Below are 18,378 nucleotides of genomic sequence, written 5' to 3'. Positions count from 1 at the left end.
TCCGTGTTGCAAAGCTACCAATTCATGACTGCATTACAGCTGGCTGCCCATTGGGAGCAAGCAGCATGATGCTCCAGTGTACAATGGGTGTGTTAAATAGCCCATTGCCTTGATGAGCTGCTTGTCATTCCATTACGTGTGAAACTCACACACCGTCCCTGCACTTAGCAATGTTCCTCACTACCGTTTGCATAAAATATTGCACTGCACATATAGCAATCAGTAGTGACTCTGGAAAATATGAATGCTGTTGCTGCTTGATAAATCCCAGACAATTAAATGTGAGCACAGCTGAGTAAACAACAAACTGTTGGAATCTCAAACATTAACAGTGCCTGTTACAAAAATATTGTGGCTGCGTTGCGCAACCTGAACAACTGTTTTGTTGTGCTTACGAATGAAACTGCGTGTCTCCTGATGAAAATCATTCCTATGTGGCAAAATGTATTCATCTCCATAAATGCTACAGATACCACTAATATCATACCATCAAGTGAGGGAACTTTTTCCTGGATGAACAGATTGATATATTAGATGACGTACAAATAGCAGTTTTGTGGCGTAATATACGGCATTGAATATGCTGCACATCAATAAGTATGAGAACAAATTAACCGTAGTGATACATTCACACACATGGCAGTGCCACTGCACAAGCTGTGTAGGTGTAGTGTATGAGACATTGGATATATACATTTGCTGTTCTATTGTACTGTTGATCGCAACCTGTACAGTGGCCCTTTCTTCACAGGCAAGAAGAAAAGAACACAGTGCGTATTGGCACTAGTTGAAGTCGACGACTTTCATTCGCAATGCGTGTCCAAGTCCCTGCCTACCCTTTGCAGTAGCTATTCCAATTACCTGTTAACATCATATACAGTACTGTAATATTCCGTTGGTGACTAATTTACAAATGTTATGCTTCCAAAACATTCTTGCTCACACACACCCAGAAACCTTATTGCACAATGGCGTAGCTTCCACAGACCCATTTCCATGTGCGCCATTCTGCAAATGACCTGGATGTGCACGTGGAATACCGGAAGTACCAGGATTTACACTTCCTTTTCATGCTGTGTGCAGACGTGGCGGAATACATTTCAACCGGGACAGCAGATTTTATATGCAGTGGTGGCTCTAAAAAGAGGCGGTTACGGTTTTGTTTGTGTAGATGCTTTTAAGGGAAAACTCTTTCTGTCATTTCTATCGAGATTTTTATATTTGTGCACTCATCCCATTCTTGCAACAACCTACTCACCTCATCCTGTACATGCAACTACAACACACCATTACCAATATTGCACAAAGAAATGCCATTGTCCTGGAATAAGTCCACATTTTTTGAAGCAATGTGTTGTAAAATGATGTAGCAGAAGCTCTTGTGTTACAGTGTAACTCTTAATTACTGCAGCAATATCAGCAATGCAAAAAAGACAAGTGCAGCATTTAGTCCAAATGTAGCTGGCATTCAACAGTGCAGAGTGATGCAATGAAATGCAGACTCTGGAGTCGATTTCCAGTTGATTTGAGAGGACGGCCGGAAGCTTGACCTGCTCGGTGTCCTCTGCCGACTTAGTTTGAGTCAGTGACGGCTTTGTGCTCTGTCTTCCCAGCTCTTTGGGGTTCGCCTGAGGTCTGGCAAGACTTCGGTGTCACGCGAGATCCCAACAGAATGATGTTAATCTTGCAGAAAAACATTGTAGCATCGTACAAAAATATAGACATGTTCCATTGCTGATAATTTCGACCTCCTGCGGGGAATAAACTGCATTAGAACAGGTGCATAGTCTTGTTAGTGGTATGGATAATACAAAAGACTTTCGCTTTTTATGCAGATTTTTCTTTTCCTGTACGCCGCCCATTCTTTAAGTAAGGTTTTCAATGCATCTTGTAAATGTTGCAGCAAAATACCATTGCCAATGTTCGACAAAGACATACCATTGTCATGGAAGAAAACCGCATTTCTGCACCCAATGATGTCATTGTTGCAGATGAACATTCCAGCTTTGCTCAAAAAAGTAGCAATTTTTCCATTGATGGTACACCTTTCGCCCTCTGGGTGGGAAGAAACTCCATTCCAACAGGCCCACATTCTTCATGGTGGTATAGATGAGAACAGAATGTTCACAGTGGGAAAGAAACACCTTACTGCGTTAAACAATCTCTTCAGTTGATGCACCGCATATGAAGAAGAGGCGCGATCCACATGCTGTGCTCCGTAGTGTAGCACGAACACATGAAAAGGCACGAAAATGACCACTTCTTTGCAAAGGTCAATGACAATTTCGAAATTGCAAACATCGACAGCGCACCACAATGCCTCCACTCCTTCCAACCCGAAATTGCCATCCAAGTCTTTTTCATGGGCATACATGTGCAAATCTACCACAAAGCCATCACCCAGTAACAGCACTCTGCATCTCTCCATTTCTACCAGTCTGAGTGCATGAAGTACAGTAACAATTTGTTACCGCCCCTTCCTGTGAGGTGAAACCTAAGAAGCTAATTGGATAATCCTGACAGGCACATTCCCATTGCTCAGCATGCTTACAAGGGCACAATATGGCACATACGCTTTCCAAACTAGCGCAAGGGTCGTGCCCCAGTGAAGCAGGAGGAGTCCTTCTCCCTATTGGTGCTCTTTCCTGTCACATACACCCTGAACACCTGATTGGCCAAATGCCATATTCCCATTTCCATTGGCCAGCATAGTGAGAAGGGTAGAATGTGGCACGTGCCTTTCTCCAAGAAGCGCGATGGCCGCGTCCCAGTAAAGCAGGAGGAGTCCTTCTTCCCTTTACAGTATCTTCTCTGTGGCACTACCTTATTGGCTTATGGGTTAATTGGCACACACGCATTCACCAATCGCAACAAAGCCACCTTCATCCAACACTGTCACTCCTGTACAACACTTCAAATGTACCGTTACACATTAACAGTACAAGTTTTGTGCCATTCCAAAACACGTCCACTACAAACTTCTTTAAAACTATGTACGCTTTCTTCATCCGCATGTATCAACAGGGCCACCCAGGATATGGCACGTGTAATCCTAAAAGTACCGCACAATCCGCCACCTTTTCGTGATAGTGAGGGAGGGGTGGGGGTGGCTGGGTAAGTAATATGAACCCCACAACGGGATTGGTTATTCCATCATAAATGTTAAAAAAATATATATATTTTTTTAACGGGCGTGCAAGCACATTTTTTGTTTGCCTCTCCTCACTTTTTTACCACATTCTGATCAATGTTTCTTGCACAGTGTAAAAGAAAACGGCATTGCCAATGGCGCTCAAATAAATGCCATTTCTACGGAACCACTGCATATTGTGCAACCTCATCAACTCATAATGGGTGGAGAACATGCCAGCAGTCTACATAAAATCATGCATAATTCTGTTTATAACACACCTTCTGACCTCTGGTTGGGGACAAATTACACCACATGGGCCCATACACCTCTTGATGTTATGCATGAGCAAACAACCTTAGCAGTAGGAAAAATCTGCTTCACTACATTCAGCAACATCTTCAGGTGGAGGATTAAACGTCCACATGGCATATAACCCAAATGTAGACTTCCATAGTACACAATGACAAAGTCAACTTTCGTGACGTAGGCCACATATCTGCAAAGTCGAACCATTCCGCTGAAACTGCACTCACCCTGACAGCCACAGAAAGCATCCACTCCTTCCAACCCGAAATTACCAGCAATGCCTCTTTACACACAACACCTGTGCAGATGGCACACAAAGGTGTCACTGACGATAAGCACTGTGCATCTCTCCATCTCAACCAACCTCACAGGACAGTATAGGGACGATTTGGCAATACCCCTTCCTGGCAACCACACCCTTAACACCTAATCGCCTTTTTCCCACAATTCCATTTCCATTTCAACCATGCTCATAATGGCAGAATGTCGCACATGCGCTTTCCCATCTACAGTTATGGCCATGGCCCAGTAACGCACACACAATACTTCTTCCCTTTGCACAAGCATTTTTGCTCCACTCCCCCATTGGGAGCTGGCAAATGTTCAAACACGCATGCAGCGATCACATACAAAACCTCTGAATAGCACACTATAATTTCTGCACACCACTCCATACTTACCGTTACACACTCTCGGTACACGTCCTGTTTCATTCCAAAGCCCCTCCATCAGAAACCTCTGCTAAAGAATGCAAGATTGTGGCATCTACAATTATCCAGAGGCACACCCACCATACCTTTGGCCATGCACACAACAGTGCAGCCATTTCCACATGCATGACAACACTATGGATCCAAGCATACCACCATTTTGCCACCTAATATAATGCACAAACATAATATACGTAGCACCACTTCTACCCAACTCCCCCAAACCAAATAACACCCATTCACGGAAAAGTGTCCCAATTAACAGAATCCACAAACATACCACAGCCCGCACCACCCCTACCCACTGCCATTCACAAAGTATTGTCTCACTGGCAACTATTCACAACAGCTGCACAAAATTGGGCCTACTTCAATAAATGTGCACACATCACAGTAACCAAGCATATGTAAACTGCACTTCAACCATACTCTCTTCTATACTTACATTACATAAACACTGTAACGCTCACCTGGTTCCCACGGAGGCGCGGCGTCGAAGGCGCAGAACTCTGAAGATGGACAGGAAGGGCCCCTCTATTCTGGCTTCCCTGGCTCGTTGGATACCCTCCTGTGGTGAAAAGGGAGTATTACCAACTGTGGAACAATGCTCAAGCCTCCCACTCCCTTCCAACCCTCCACGATACCTCCTCCACGATTCCCCGTGAAGCCTCACCTTAGGGTTTGGAAGGATGAGCTCTCCATCCTGCTTCTGATGCAGGGGCGCGTTGAAACCCAGTTACTTCACTGGATTGAGGATTGATAGGAGTTCAGGTAAGCTTGACTGTTCAGGTAAGGCGCTGTAAAAGTTCTGTTCAAAAGTTCAAGCTTAATAATAATGTTCGTTGTCTAATTGCAGCAAGCGCTAATGCTTATGTCTTTTTCCCCTTAGGGGCCGGGATTCGGAGTGCCGGAGATATGGCGCCGACCCAAAGTGAAACAGTTCTGGATGAGCGCTCAGGTAATGTCTTTGCATTCGCTCATTCAATGTCTTTGTCTTTTTTCCCCATAGGGGCCGGGGTCCGGAGATGCCAGGAAGCGGCAGGACCCGAAATGCAGTGGGAATAATCCAACAGGTAAGACTTAAAAGGAAACTGAGCTTTCCTTATTCCTTTTCTCCCTCTCACCTTTGTTCTTGTCTTTTTTCCTCTAGGCGCCGGGGCGTAGCTGAATCCGGAAGATCGCTGCTGAAGATGGAAGCGCCTTGCAAAGGTGATTAAAATGCTGCGCTGCAGCGATCGAAACGAAATGCCTTTAAAATGATGTCTTCCTTTTCAGGGCCGTTGGAGAAATGACTCCGGGATGCAGATTTAGCAGGTAAGGGCTTTTCTTCTCCTATTCTCTTCCTTTCTCCCCTTGCAGGTGTTCCAGGGTGCTGGCAGGCGTGGCTGAAGTCAGGATGCAGGAGCTGACACGGTGAGCGTCCAGCTGCTAGGTGCAGAACAACGCGAAGCATGTGTGGCTGTTCGGGTGGGGTTTAAATAGCCTTGGAAAAAGTTCCTGGTATGTATCCTTCCACCAATCAGGTATGTATCCTTCCCCGACCACACCCGGGTGGTGAAGTAGTCCTACAGGTTAAGTAGTCCCATTCAGGCCTCAAGAGGGCCTGGATGAAGCAGCAAGGTCTGCATCAGGTAAGTGTGCACCCAAGCACTTAAACACATATCCTCTTCTATGAGCCTGGCGCCTAAGGCGCCAGGACTGGGGTCCGCTATGAGCCTCGCGCCTAAGGCGCCAGGACTGAGTCCAAAGGGCCCCGACTTGGGCCCGCTGAGACTTCCCTGGGGAAAATGATGTCTGCCTCTGGGGTTGCTGGGCCCGGCCTGGCTCCTTGGAGGTAGGCATCATGACAGTACCCCCCCTCAAGGCCCCTCCCAAGGTCTTTTCCTCCGGGGGTTTTGGTTTGTGCGGGAATCTTCGATGGAATCGTTGAATTAATCGTGGTGCGTGAACATAGTTACTGGGTTCCCAAGATCTTTCCTGAGGTCCATATCCTTTCCAATCAACAAGATAGAAGAGTTTCGACTTAACTAACTTGGAATCTAAAATGTCTTTCACTTCGAATTCTAATTCTCCATCAATTTGGACAGGGCCTGGGGGCTCAGACAGTCTGGTTCCAGGTTGTACTGGTTTTAGAAGAGATGCGTGAAAAACGGGATGAATCCGCATGTTGGATGGTAAATCGAGTTTAAAGGCCACTGGGTTGATAATAGCTTTGATGGGGTAAGGCCCAATGAATCTGGGATTAGAAGTTCACTGACCCTTGAGGGGTAGATGTTTAGTTGCTAGCCATACCTGATCTCCTACTTGGTAAGGAGGAGTTTTACTTCGGTGCAAATCAGCGTTTTCTTTATACTTTTTCTTGGCTTGCTGTAAGTGGGTTGTAGCTTCTTTGAAGGCTTGGGTTATTGTGGAATGTAGGTGATTTACTGCAGGCATCTCCAGGGTCAGAGGTGGATCTAGGTCAGAGGTCTGAGGATGGTGACCATACAGGGTATAAAAAGGAGTCTGTCCGGTTCCAGAATGCACTGAATTGTTGTATGCATATTCTGCAATCCTAAGGATGTCTTTCCAATTTAACTCGGATTGGTGTAACATGCACCGCAGATATTGCTCGAGAGTCTGATTGGTTCTCTCGGTTTGTCCGTCGGTCTGGGGGTGGTGGCTGGTGGATAACCGCACGTCTATTTGTGCTAGTTGGCAACATTTCTTCCAAAAGTGGGAGATAAATTGACTTCCACGGTCTGAGACTAATATGGAAGGGAAACCATGTAACCGCACTATATTTTCCATAAATTCCTTGGCCAAGGTGGAAGCTGACGGCAATCCTTTTAAAGGGATAAAATGGGTCATTTTGGAGAATAGATCCACTATTACGAGAATCGTGTTGTAACCACCACAAGGAGGCAGGTCAGTTATAAAGTCCATTGACAAGGTGTGCCAAGGTGCTGGTGGAATGTCCAAAGGTTGAAGTAGGCCGGCTGGCCTTTTCTTTTGACTCTTATTTTGGGCACAGATTCCGCAAGACAACACAAATGACTTCATGTCTTTTCTCCAAGAAGGCCACCAGAAGTGGCGTTTGATCTTTTCTTCTGTTTTCGCGATACCGGGGTGTCCTTCCATTAATGATTCATGATGACGGGTAATGACAAGTTCCTGCAATTCTTTACTTGGCAGAAATAACCGCTCTTGGAAGTAGGGTAAATCATCCTTAACGGTGTAGTGAGGACCCTTTTTACTCCATTCCAGTAAGGCAGAAGAGTCAAAAAGCTGTTTTACTTGAGCTTGGATGTCCTCAATGGTTTGCAATGAAGTCAAGCCCAGAATTCTTTGTTCCGGTATGATTGGCACAGGTTCTAAACTCGAATTGGGTTCTTCCATGCCTATCCGGGATAAGGCATCTGCCTTACCATTCTTGCAGCCAGGGCGATAGGTAATTACAAAATCAAATTCCGCAAAGAATAAAGCCCATCGGAGTTGTAGCGAAGATTGAGCTTTGGTCGTCTTTAAATACTGCAAATTTCTGTGGTCCGTAATTACGGTGATGGTGTGTCTTGCACCGAGAAGATAGTGACGCCAAGCCTTGAAAGCTGATTTAATGGCCAGTAGTTCTTTGTCGGTAATTGCGTAATTGAGTTCAGGTGGAGAAAATTTTCTGGACCAAAAGGCTACAGGGTGTAGTTGGTTAGTTTCTGGGTCTCTTTGCGACAGGACAGCTCCCATGGCCGAACTGGATGCATCGGTTTCCACGATGTAAGGGAGATCTGGGCGCGGGTGCTTCAATACAGGTGCAGAGGTGAATTTGGTTTTCAGGTCCTGAAAGGCTTGTTCAGCCTCAAGAGTCCATTCAAAGCGTTTATTTTTCTTTAGGAGAGCTGTGATGGGTTGAACAGTTCGAGAAAATTCCGGGATGAACCTTCGATAGAAATTGGCAAAGCCAAGCATGCTTTGCACTCCCTTCACAGAGCTAGGAGATGGCCATTTGAGAATGGCATCCACTTTCCGCGAGTCCATTCGGATTCCTTGAGGTGTCAGGATGAATCCGAGAAACTCCACTTCTGTGGTATGAAAAACGCATTTTTCGAGCTTGGCAAATAATTTGTGCTGGCGCAATTTCTCAAGAACTGCCCTAACATGGTTTCTGTGATCAGATTCTGAGGAGGAATACACCAGGATGTCGTCAATATAAACGATGACACAAACATCGATAAGTTCCCGAAGAACATCATTCATGAAGTACTGAAAGGCGGCAGGTGCAGTGCACAAACCGAAGGGCATTACTTGATATTCGAAGAGCCCAAATTTGGTGCGGAATGCAGTCTTCCACTCGTCGCCCTCTTTTATACGTACCAGGTGGTAAGCTCCTCGGAGATCTAGCTTGGTGTACACACGAGCATCTTTTACTTGGTCGATAAGCTCAGGTATCAGGGGCAAAGGGTAACGATTCTTAATCGTTATCTGATTTAGGGCGCGGTAGTCAATACAGGCCCTAAGGTCTCCTTCCTTTTTAGGTACGAAGAACAAAGCGGAAGAGACTGGTGACTTTGATGGGCGAATGAAGCCATTGGCCAGGTATTGATCCAAATACTGGCGCAAATGCAGGTTCTCAGGTTCAGTAAGAGCATAAATCCTACTACAAGGTAGTTGTGCATTGGGTACCAAGTCGATTTGGCAATCGTAAGATCGATGGGGAGGTAAGGTGTTAGCCTGCTCTTTCTGAAAAACGTCTTGGAATTCTTGGTATTCAGATGGTAGCTGTACAGGGGTGGAAGTTACAGAGGCTAGACCCATAGCTGGATTCCTTGGGTAACAGGTTGCTTCACAATCAGGAAAAGTTATCTTCTTTGCTCGCCAGTCTATTCTCGGATTATGTGTTTCTAACCAAGGGATACCAAGAAGTACTTCAAATTGTGGGGCCTTGATCACATCAAACACGATTGCTTCCCGATGTCCGTCCTGACCCACCAGAGTGATTTCAACTGTGGAATGCGTTACAGGCCCTGAGGCTATTTCGGTTCCATCAACTGTAGTAATAACATCTTGGGCTACTTTCGGGCGGAGAGGAAGCTTAATCCTGGAAGCCAATTCACGGTCTATGTAATTTCCAATAGCTCCACTGTCTATGTATGCTTTTATAGCATGCAACTGCTGAGGCTGTTTTGGGTTCACAAGCACCATTGGCATGACAAAATGCGAGGTCAAAGAGTTTGTTTTCAAGCTCGGCAAGCGGACCCCTACGCTTGTCGGGCTAGGGCGTTTCCCGAACCAGGTGTCAATAACTCGTTATCAGTGGCTCCAACCACCTTTTTGGGTGGTTTAACTGGACAACTTTGAAGAAAGTGACCGGAAGTTCCGCAATACAGACAAAGTTGCATTTGTCGCCTTCTCTCTCGTTCCTTCTGCGTTAATGGTCCTTTAACACTGCCAATTTGCATAGGTTCGGAAACGTCAGTACTCTTGGAGTTAACGTGGGTCTTGATAGGTACTCTGGTTTCATACTTGAGCCGATCTGCTTTTCTATTTTGAAGTCTGTGATCAAGTTGAACCACTAAGTCTATGTAGTCTGCGCAGGCCTGGGGTGGATCTACTATCTGAGCTATAACATCTTTAAGCTCTCCGCGCAGGCCTCGATGAAACAATGTGATCCTTTTATTTTCAGGCCATCCGGTTTCCACAACTAGTCTATTAAAGGTGGCGATATAGGACAAAAGATCCTGATTACCTTGTCGTAAGGATAGCAGTTCGTTGTCAAGGGCCTGTCCCTGCGAGTGTCGAGCGAACAATCTTTCCATGCTGGCCTGGAAGCCCTGGAAATCCCGGAGAATGGGATCATCCTGATTTACCAATGGAATAGACCAATCGGCAGCACAGCCACTGAGTTAAGATAGTACAAAGGCTACCTTGGTCTGGTCGTTGGGGAAGGCCCCGGGCCTGCATAAAAAGTGTAAACGGCATTGTTCATAAAAACGGCATATTTCTTGGGATCCCCCGCAAAACGTTCCGGCGGGGCCAAAGGCATGTGTCCAGGTAGATTGATTTGTACCGGGTTATTCCAACCCATTGTTGTAGAAATATCTCCGGAAACAGGTAAAGGAGTGTGCTCTGCCTGGCCTTGCAATAACCTTTTGGCCAGATCATCAGTTCTTTCCTTGGATAGGATTAGTTCCCTTCTGAGAGCATTAGTCTCCTGGCGGGCTGAGTGCACTTCTGCCCGTAATTCCCCTAAAAGATGGGCCAGCTGATCTGTCTCGGAAGTCTCCATAGCGCCCAGATGGGAAATTGTGGTAAGGCTTCGCGTTCTGTAACGCTCACCTGGTTCCCACGTAGGCGCGGCGTCGAAGGCGCAGAACTCTGAAGATGGACAGGAAGGGCCCCTCTATTCTGGCTTCCCTGGCTCGTTGGATACCCTCCTGTGCGTGAAAAGGGAGTATTACCAACTGTGGAACAATGCTCAAGCCTCCCACTCCCTTCCAACCCTCCACGATACCTCCTCCACGATTCCCCGTGAAGCCTCACCTTAGGGTTTGGAAGGATGAGCTCTCCATCCAGCTTCTGATGCAGGGGCGCGTTGAAACCCAGTTACTTCACTGGATTGAGGATTGATAGGAGTTCAGGTAAGCTTGACTGTTCAGGTAAGGCGCTGTAAAAGTTCTGTTCAAAAGTTCAAGCTTAATAATAATGTTCGTTGTCTAATTGCAGCAAGCGCTAATGCTTATGTCTTTTTCCCCTTAGGGGCCGGGGTTCGGAGTGCCGGAGATATGGCGCCGACCCGAAGTGAAACAGTTCTGAATGAGCGCTCAGGTAATGTCTTTGCATTCGCTCATTCAATGTCTTTGTCTTTTTTCCCCATAGGGGCCGGGGTCCGGAGATGCCAGGAAGCGGCAGGACCCGAAATGCAGTGGGAATAATCCAACAGGTAAGACTTAAAAGGAAACTGAGCTTTCCTTATTCCTTTTCTCCCTCTCACCTTTGTTCTTGTCTTTTTTCCTCTAGGCGCCGGGGCGTAGCTGAATCCGGAAGATCGCTGCTGAAGATGGAAGTGCCTTGCAAAGGTGAGTAAAATGCAGCGCTGCAGCGATCGAAACGAAATGCCTTTAAAATGATGTCTTCCTTTTCAGGGCCGTTGGAGAAATGACTCCGGGATGCAGATTTAGCAGGTAAGGGCTTTTCTTCTCCTATTCTCTTCCTTTCTCCCCTTGCAGGTGTTCCAGGGTGCTGGCAGGCGTGGCTGAAGTCAGGATGCAGGAGCTGACACGGTGAGCGTCCAGCTGCTAGGTGCAGAACAACGCGAAGCATGTGTGGCTGTTCGGGTGGGGTTTAAATAGCCTTGGAAAAAGTTCCTGGTATGTATCCTTCCACCAATCAGGTATGTATCCTTCCCCGACCACACCCGGGTGGTGAAGTAGTCCTACAGGTTAAGTAGTCCCATTCAGGCCTCAAGAGGGCCTGGATGAAGCAGCAAGGTCTGCATCAGGTAAGTGTGCACCCAAGCACTTAAACACATATCCTCTTCTATGAGCCTGGCGCCTAAGGCGCCAGGACTGGGGTCCGCTATGAGCCTGGGGCCTAAGGCGCCAGGACTGAGTCCAAAGGGCCCCGACTTGGGCCCGCTGAGACTTCCCTGGGGAAAATGATGTCTGCCTCTGGGGTTGCTGGGCCCGGCCTGGCTCCTTGGAGGTAGGCATCATGACAAAAACTGCACCCTGTGGCCACACTACACAACTTCGCACTGCACCACCTCCTACCGTACATGCACCTGGTAGTCCAATCCTTTGTAAGTGGTTTCAATCTGGCACACACCCAAGTCACGCCCAGCATGTAGTGCACAAATGAAACCCTTATTTATTTTATCTAAAAGTTCAATATTCTGAATGATATACCACTCATATCACACTCTTCTCCTGAGACCCCCCCCCGGTCACAACCAGGAACCAGGAATAAGGCTAGTTTGCAAAGGTAAATATTTATTTATGTATTTAGAATTTAAATCACAATATATTTTAATAGGTAACAACAATCACCAATGGGGTGACAGAACACCAAATAATGTCTTTAATGCACTTGGAGTCAAATAATGAACACAAAAACAAATGCAGCACAGAAAAGAATACTGTTGTGTTAGTTTGGAACAGATAGCGCTATGGTTAGAGGTTCCCCGCCACACCCCTCAACTCACCAATAGGCAATTTAATAGATGTGAGGAGAGAGCAGGTGTTCAGGAATAACACAAATCAAGCAGAATATCACTCCCACCTTCCCCCTTTTAAACACAAGAGAAGAACGAAGTTGACTTTTCAACTGTCAGAATGGCTTTGAAATTGTCTGAGCAAAAACACCAAATGTGGTAAAAAATGCTTAAATTATGATAAATTTCTATGGGAGCCACTTTGAACAGATGCACACAATCACAAGCAATGATTTAGTCAAATGAAAACATTTGGAATCTCAAAGTCAAAGTAGGAAACAATTTAAAGCTAATTCACACGTATACAATCTTTCAGAATGTTAAATCGCGGCAAACTTTTTCTTGAGCGATTTTCACTATAATGGGCCAATCACACTACATTTTCGGGTTCTCTGGATAGCTAAGGATGTTAGCTACAAGTAGGAATTGAAATTGAGGGAGTTATAGAGGTTTTAGTGAGAGTCGTTTCTGCAAAATAGGCACGAGGATGGAAAACAGAAATTCGGGTTAAAAATGACAGATAGGGTTTCTTATACTATGTTAAGGACTACAAAAAGGAGAATGCCACACAGGAATCAGTTATTCACGGCCGCTCATAACCATTCATGCGTGATATTCTATTTTCCGTTTGGTTTGGGAATTACTTTTCTTAATCAATTCAATAAGAAGTTAGGGTTTAGTAACACAGATGAGAGACAAGTCAGCGCAAGCATAGTTCTAGCAATACTATGGTTCTGAGTTAAAGAGGGGATGGGTTTGAGATTAAGCTCATACAATGCAGATATATTATGGGTCACTGTTCTTACAGTCCTTTGTAATTAAATTGGACTGTCAGTTCTGGTCATTGGATCAGGTCTATCAAGGAAAGGACAGCCCATAAGGTGCGGGACTGGATCAGCTAGGCCGATCATGGATTTGCAAAGGATCTGCCCTCCTTGTTTCTGGGTAATTCAAATCAGCTGGATAGCGAGTTCACCAGGAAAGCCTTGTGCTAGCAAGCCAGATAGTTTCAGGATACTGGTTCAGAAGGCCTTCCCACACCACAGCACTCCACTGGGTTGTGAGAAAAAGTTTGAGGATTTAGGCCTTGCTGAAAATCAATAGTTCTCTACTGCTTGGCAAGATTCTTGGCTTCTGGATCTGGAAGGATGTTAAAGCTGGATGTGGAATGCTAGAATAAAATGCTTCGCCAGAATCAGGAAAGTGAGTGAATCAGTCATTCCCTATGTGTTGTCAGCTTTCTCTATTTATCCTTTTAAATGACATCACAAAATGGGTGTAGGGGCCGGCTTAACTAAGCTTGCCCCTGTGAGCTGGGATTGGATCAGGACCTCATCTCAACCTTGCATCTGAGTGATTGGATCAAGGCCGGATGATGTCACATTCATGGTTTAGCTTTACAGTCCTTAGAAACCTCCCTCAGCCACTAGTGTCAAAATTGGATTTTATCCTAAATACATATTCCTACATTGATCACCTCTACACAAATCACACACAAAGATTCTATATTTTATGTAGCATCTGTTAATCAAAATCCCGCAGCTGTGGGATCTTGTTTCACCTTTCTACAGAATTTTGTCCTTTTCACCATGAACACATTTTCCCAATTGTTCTCAAATTTCCACAAATATGTGCGTTTAACATAGGGATGTGTGTGTACATTTTCACAATTCTAGCATTAACACAGTTCACATAAAACCACATATATTGCCATTCCTGTCCAGAATATGTTACACAGTTCTACCGCCTCTTAAAACGTGCAGCCAAAAATTAGATTAACAACTCTGTCCTTTTTATATTTGTCACCACTTTGAATAACAAGTTATGAGTCTCTAAATATTGTTCATTGTTCATTCTTAACAGCAAATGGTCTGCCCCTTTGTCTCTCCCTGGAGTCCAGGAGTAGCCCCCTCCTTTGGGGAATTCCTTCCAGGATCAGTTTAGGACCCTTTCACGCATCCAATTCCTGGGATGAAGGATCTGCCATTGTTCATTCTCTTTTGGTAGACAAAAGTCTGGCCTAATGCACAATTATCATCTACTAGTGAGTTTCTGCTGAGAGAATTTCCCTCCCCTTGAGAGAAACCTGTTTTTCCACTTCTTGCAGCTCAGCCATGCTAATTTATTCTTAATTTCTTAAAATCCAGCAAAAACCAAACTTGATGCATCAAATAACATACATGTATTACTTTCTTAGCTTTAATTCTGTTGGATCAAAAACAGAACTGAGATCTGTATTCCTTTTAGCAACAATCCTTTAATGTTTGCTAATCTGGCAGACTTTTAGTTTAGATACTTTGAAGTTTCATCAGGAGCTCATCTGACAGCTGTCATTCACAGGTAGCCCAGTGTACTGCACACAGATTTTGACAGGAGCTGTCAGTTTACAGACAATCCAGTTTGTTTGAGGAAATGTTTTGCTCTTTACACTTTAGCATTTTGTATATTTGCCATGCCTCATTAGATTTCATGAATTTTAGTGCCAAGCACGATTTTGAATGTTGAGAAGTGTTGTGTATAGGCATTTTGGAGTTTTTAGCAACAAAGCAAATGTCATTCATACGCACATTTTGTAGTTTCATTTGTCAAGTGCTGCTCCTCTCTCTGCACTCTGTTTGCTGGTCATGGAGCCCACTGGGACATTTTCTGCAGTGTGCGCTCTATCCCACCACATATGCACCATGGGTAGCAGGTTGTGCATCCATCTTTTTGTGCATTTAAACACATGGTTTTGGAGGTTTTTGGCACACACGAGAGTTTTGCTGCCATTGTTGCTGTTCCTTGTACCATAACTATCAGAGTGATGCCGCATAAGATAGCGGAGTGGGTCAATACATCCCACACCTTCAACACACCCACTGCAAAGAAATTTACAGACAGCACAGTAACCAAGCACATGAAAGCAGCAATTCAACCATACCCTCTTCCATACTAACATTACATAAACACTGCACCATGTGGCCACACTGTACAACTTCTCACAGCACCATCTCCTGCCGTACACCAAATTCTGTATGATGTTGCAACTTTCACCACGACCATGGAATGTACACTACACCCTTTGGAACTCACCTGTGCTGCTGTAGCACGTGTACAATGTGCTCCACACCCATTCTCCAAACATCACCAACTTGTGCCTAATTCAATGTCAAACCTGCAAGGCTGCAGTGGGTGTGCTCCATGCACACATTCCCCACACCATAACTCTACCATTCATTTCAGCATTTCACCACGTACCACTATGCACATGTGCACCACTGGCACCAGCACTCCTACCCAACCTCCAGACCGCAATGCATATGCACAGTGTTAAATTGAACAGTCACCATAATGTACTCACATTACACTGTCTCCGGCACCCCTACACCCTTTCATTCACATACTGTTGTCTTACCCACTTCCACTAAGAAAGTATTGAGTCACTGTAAACCTAACCACAAGCTACTCTCAACAGTGCCCATACTACAAGCAATCTGCACATAGCACACTAACCAAGCACATATAAGATGCCCTTCAACAATACCCTCTACCATACTGACAGGATGCAGAATCAACAACACATTAGTGCCATCATTCCGCTCAACGCCTAGGCTCTTGAGTCAATACACCCACCCCAACGTAATGCCACCACACATGTCACTATGTCACCAACTAACACAATCCATATACACAACACTCCCACTTGCACTCCTACCAAACCCCTGCACCACCACTCAGCTATCCAGTACTAAATTGCAACATTTACCATATTGTAAAAAAAAAACACTGTCTCCTGCACCCCTGTGCACTGTCATTCACATACTACGGACGTACTGACTTCCATTCACTAAGTATTGTGTCACTGCCAACCTACCCACATACTGTTTGCAACAGTAAACCTACTCCAAACACTCTGCACACACGACACTATGCATGTACCACCCTCTACTGGATGCAGAGTCTGACATGCATTGCTACAATAGGTAAGCTCAAGCCCAAAGCTCTTCAGTGCATGGCCGCTGGCCAACAACCTTTGGCCATGCACCCACTAGTCTAATCCTTCAACAGACCCACCAATACATCATGCCACCATGTGCCCAACTATCCCTATCCATCCACATAGCACAGGCACCTGCACTCCCACCCAGCCTATGCCATGTGCAATTCACTCCCCTTCTGAAAGTCACCTGCCACCCCTCACCATGGAAAGTAGTGACCGCAAACAGGTTGCGGCACAAGCTATCGGGCCATTACAACAGCTGTCTACAATCACCACAAAGTAGTTGGCTGTCTTCGTGCTCGCAAATTGATGCAATATGCACTAATACTGCAGCTACTCCTCTGTCTTCTTCCCCCGATTTACACATGTCACATTAACCACTTCTCACTCCCCCATCCTTTCCCTCTCTTCTTGCAGCCAACACATGGTGTATGGTATATTTTGCAGACGCATCCGCCGGGGCACTGTCCTCCGATACACCATGGCAGCATTTCCCAAAAACATTGACGCACAGCATGCTTCCCGCCAGCCAACCACCAACCGCGTCCAACATTCACAGATATCACGGCGTGCCCCAGGCCAATGAGACTTCGGTCTGTGAAGCGAACAGGGAAATGGATCTGTGGAGCGGACCCAGATATCACTAATTAATTGGGACATACATTTCAGTAATTTGCAATAAAAGCACTGGTTGGATTTCCACTAAACACACAAAAGCACGCTTTCTGATCTAAGCCCCCGCTCCTGCCACAAATTTGGTGAAAACCCGTCCAGCCGTTCGGGCTGTAGCCGTGTGCAAAGTTTTGCCCCATTCAGTCTATGGGGAAAAAAAAATGTTGGGACCTCTCCTATAACTTTGCCCCCCTGTACGAAACCTCACCCAACTTCGCGAAAATATTCAGAGCCAGCCATATACTTTTTTGCGAAGTTTGGTGAGGATTCCTCCAGAGGGAGCGAAGTTATGAACTGCTGAAAAAGTACTCTTCCTATGAGTTTAGCAACTTAACCATGACTACACGGCCGCTACCGCGGCCCGTGTAATATATATATTCAGTAAAAAAACTTTGTTAAAGGGACATTATGGTTAAGTTGCGCTACTAAAAACCTATGAAATTCAGTAAAAAAACTTTGTTTAAGGGATGTTATGGTTCCAAGTAAAACCAAAAAACCCCTGAAATTCGCCAGTTATGGTAAGCTAAGCAACCAAAACGTGCGCCACCACTGTGCACTGCTAAGACTAACACCCAGGACATCACAGATGACAACACAAATGTCATTGATGACATCACTGATGACATCACATGTGCATTTATTTTCATAAACAATCTGTACAAGGGATTCTTATAGTAATGTTCATCAAAAAGTGTGAAGGGTTATAGTAAGAAATGTCATGAGGTACGTAGTGCATTAAGTAATGCATTGGTACGAATACCATTCTATTATCAGGTTCTTTCCAGTATACTAAGCTACTCATGTAGAAAGATAGCCATTGTGTGCAACATATATGATGGATGTGCAATATTATTAATCTTACCATGTTGAATAGTAAAATGATACATGCTTCTTATTACAGTTCGGTGTACTGGGCTACATTTAATAACTAGCTAATAAAACCCACTTACTTCATAATTGCATTATTCAAAACGAAACACAAATAACAACAACACATACAAATATGAGCATATACAGGGAAAATGAAGTAAACAACAGTACTAACAGCCAATCTTCATATCCCAATTGATTAACTGTATACACAGAAGTGATCGCTGTGCTTCAAACCTACTAATTGGCTATGTACAAATTTCATATAATGTGACTGGACCCTAAGGAGAGTAGTGTGCATACAATTTATACAAATATGACCATATCCAGGAAAGTAAAGTAATAAAAAAAGGCAGAACTATAAGAACATGTTGAGAACCTTACTGATTATCTTTATACACACAAACCAATGCTGTTTTCCAAATCTGTGTTTTCCCCTAAGTATATGTTTCATATGCTCTCAGTGAAACCCAAGAGAATTACTGCAAGAACATATTTGAAAAAAACTGTACAAATATAGTACTTG

The sequence above is a fragment of the Ambystoma mexicanum genome, chromosome 2q, assembly GCF_040938575.1.
Source record: "Ambystoma mexicanum isolate Mex_15411 chromosome 2q, UKY_AmexF1_1, whole genome shotgun sequence".
Classification (NCBI taxonomy): Eukaryota; Metazoa; Chordata; class Amphibia; order Caudata; family Ambystomatidae; genus Ambystoma; species Ambystoma mexicanum.
The sequence above is the reverse complement of the archived record's forward strand: the minus strand, read 5'-3'. Positions refer to the sequence as shown.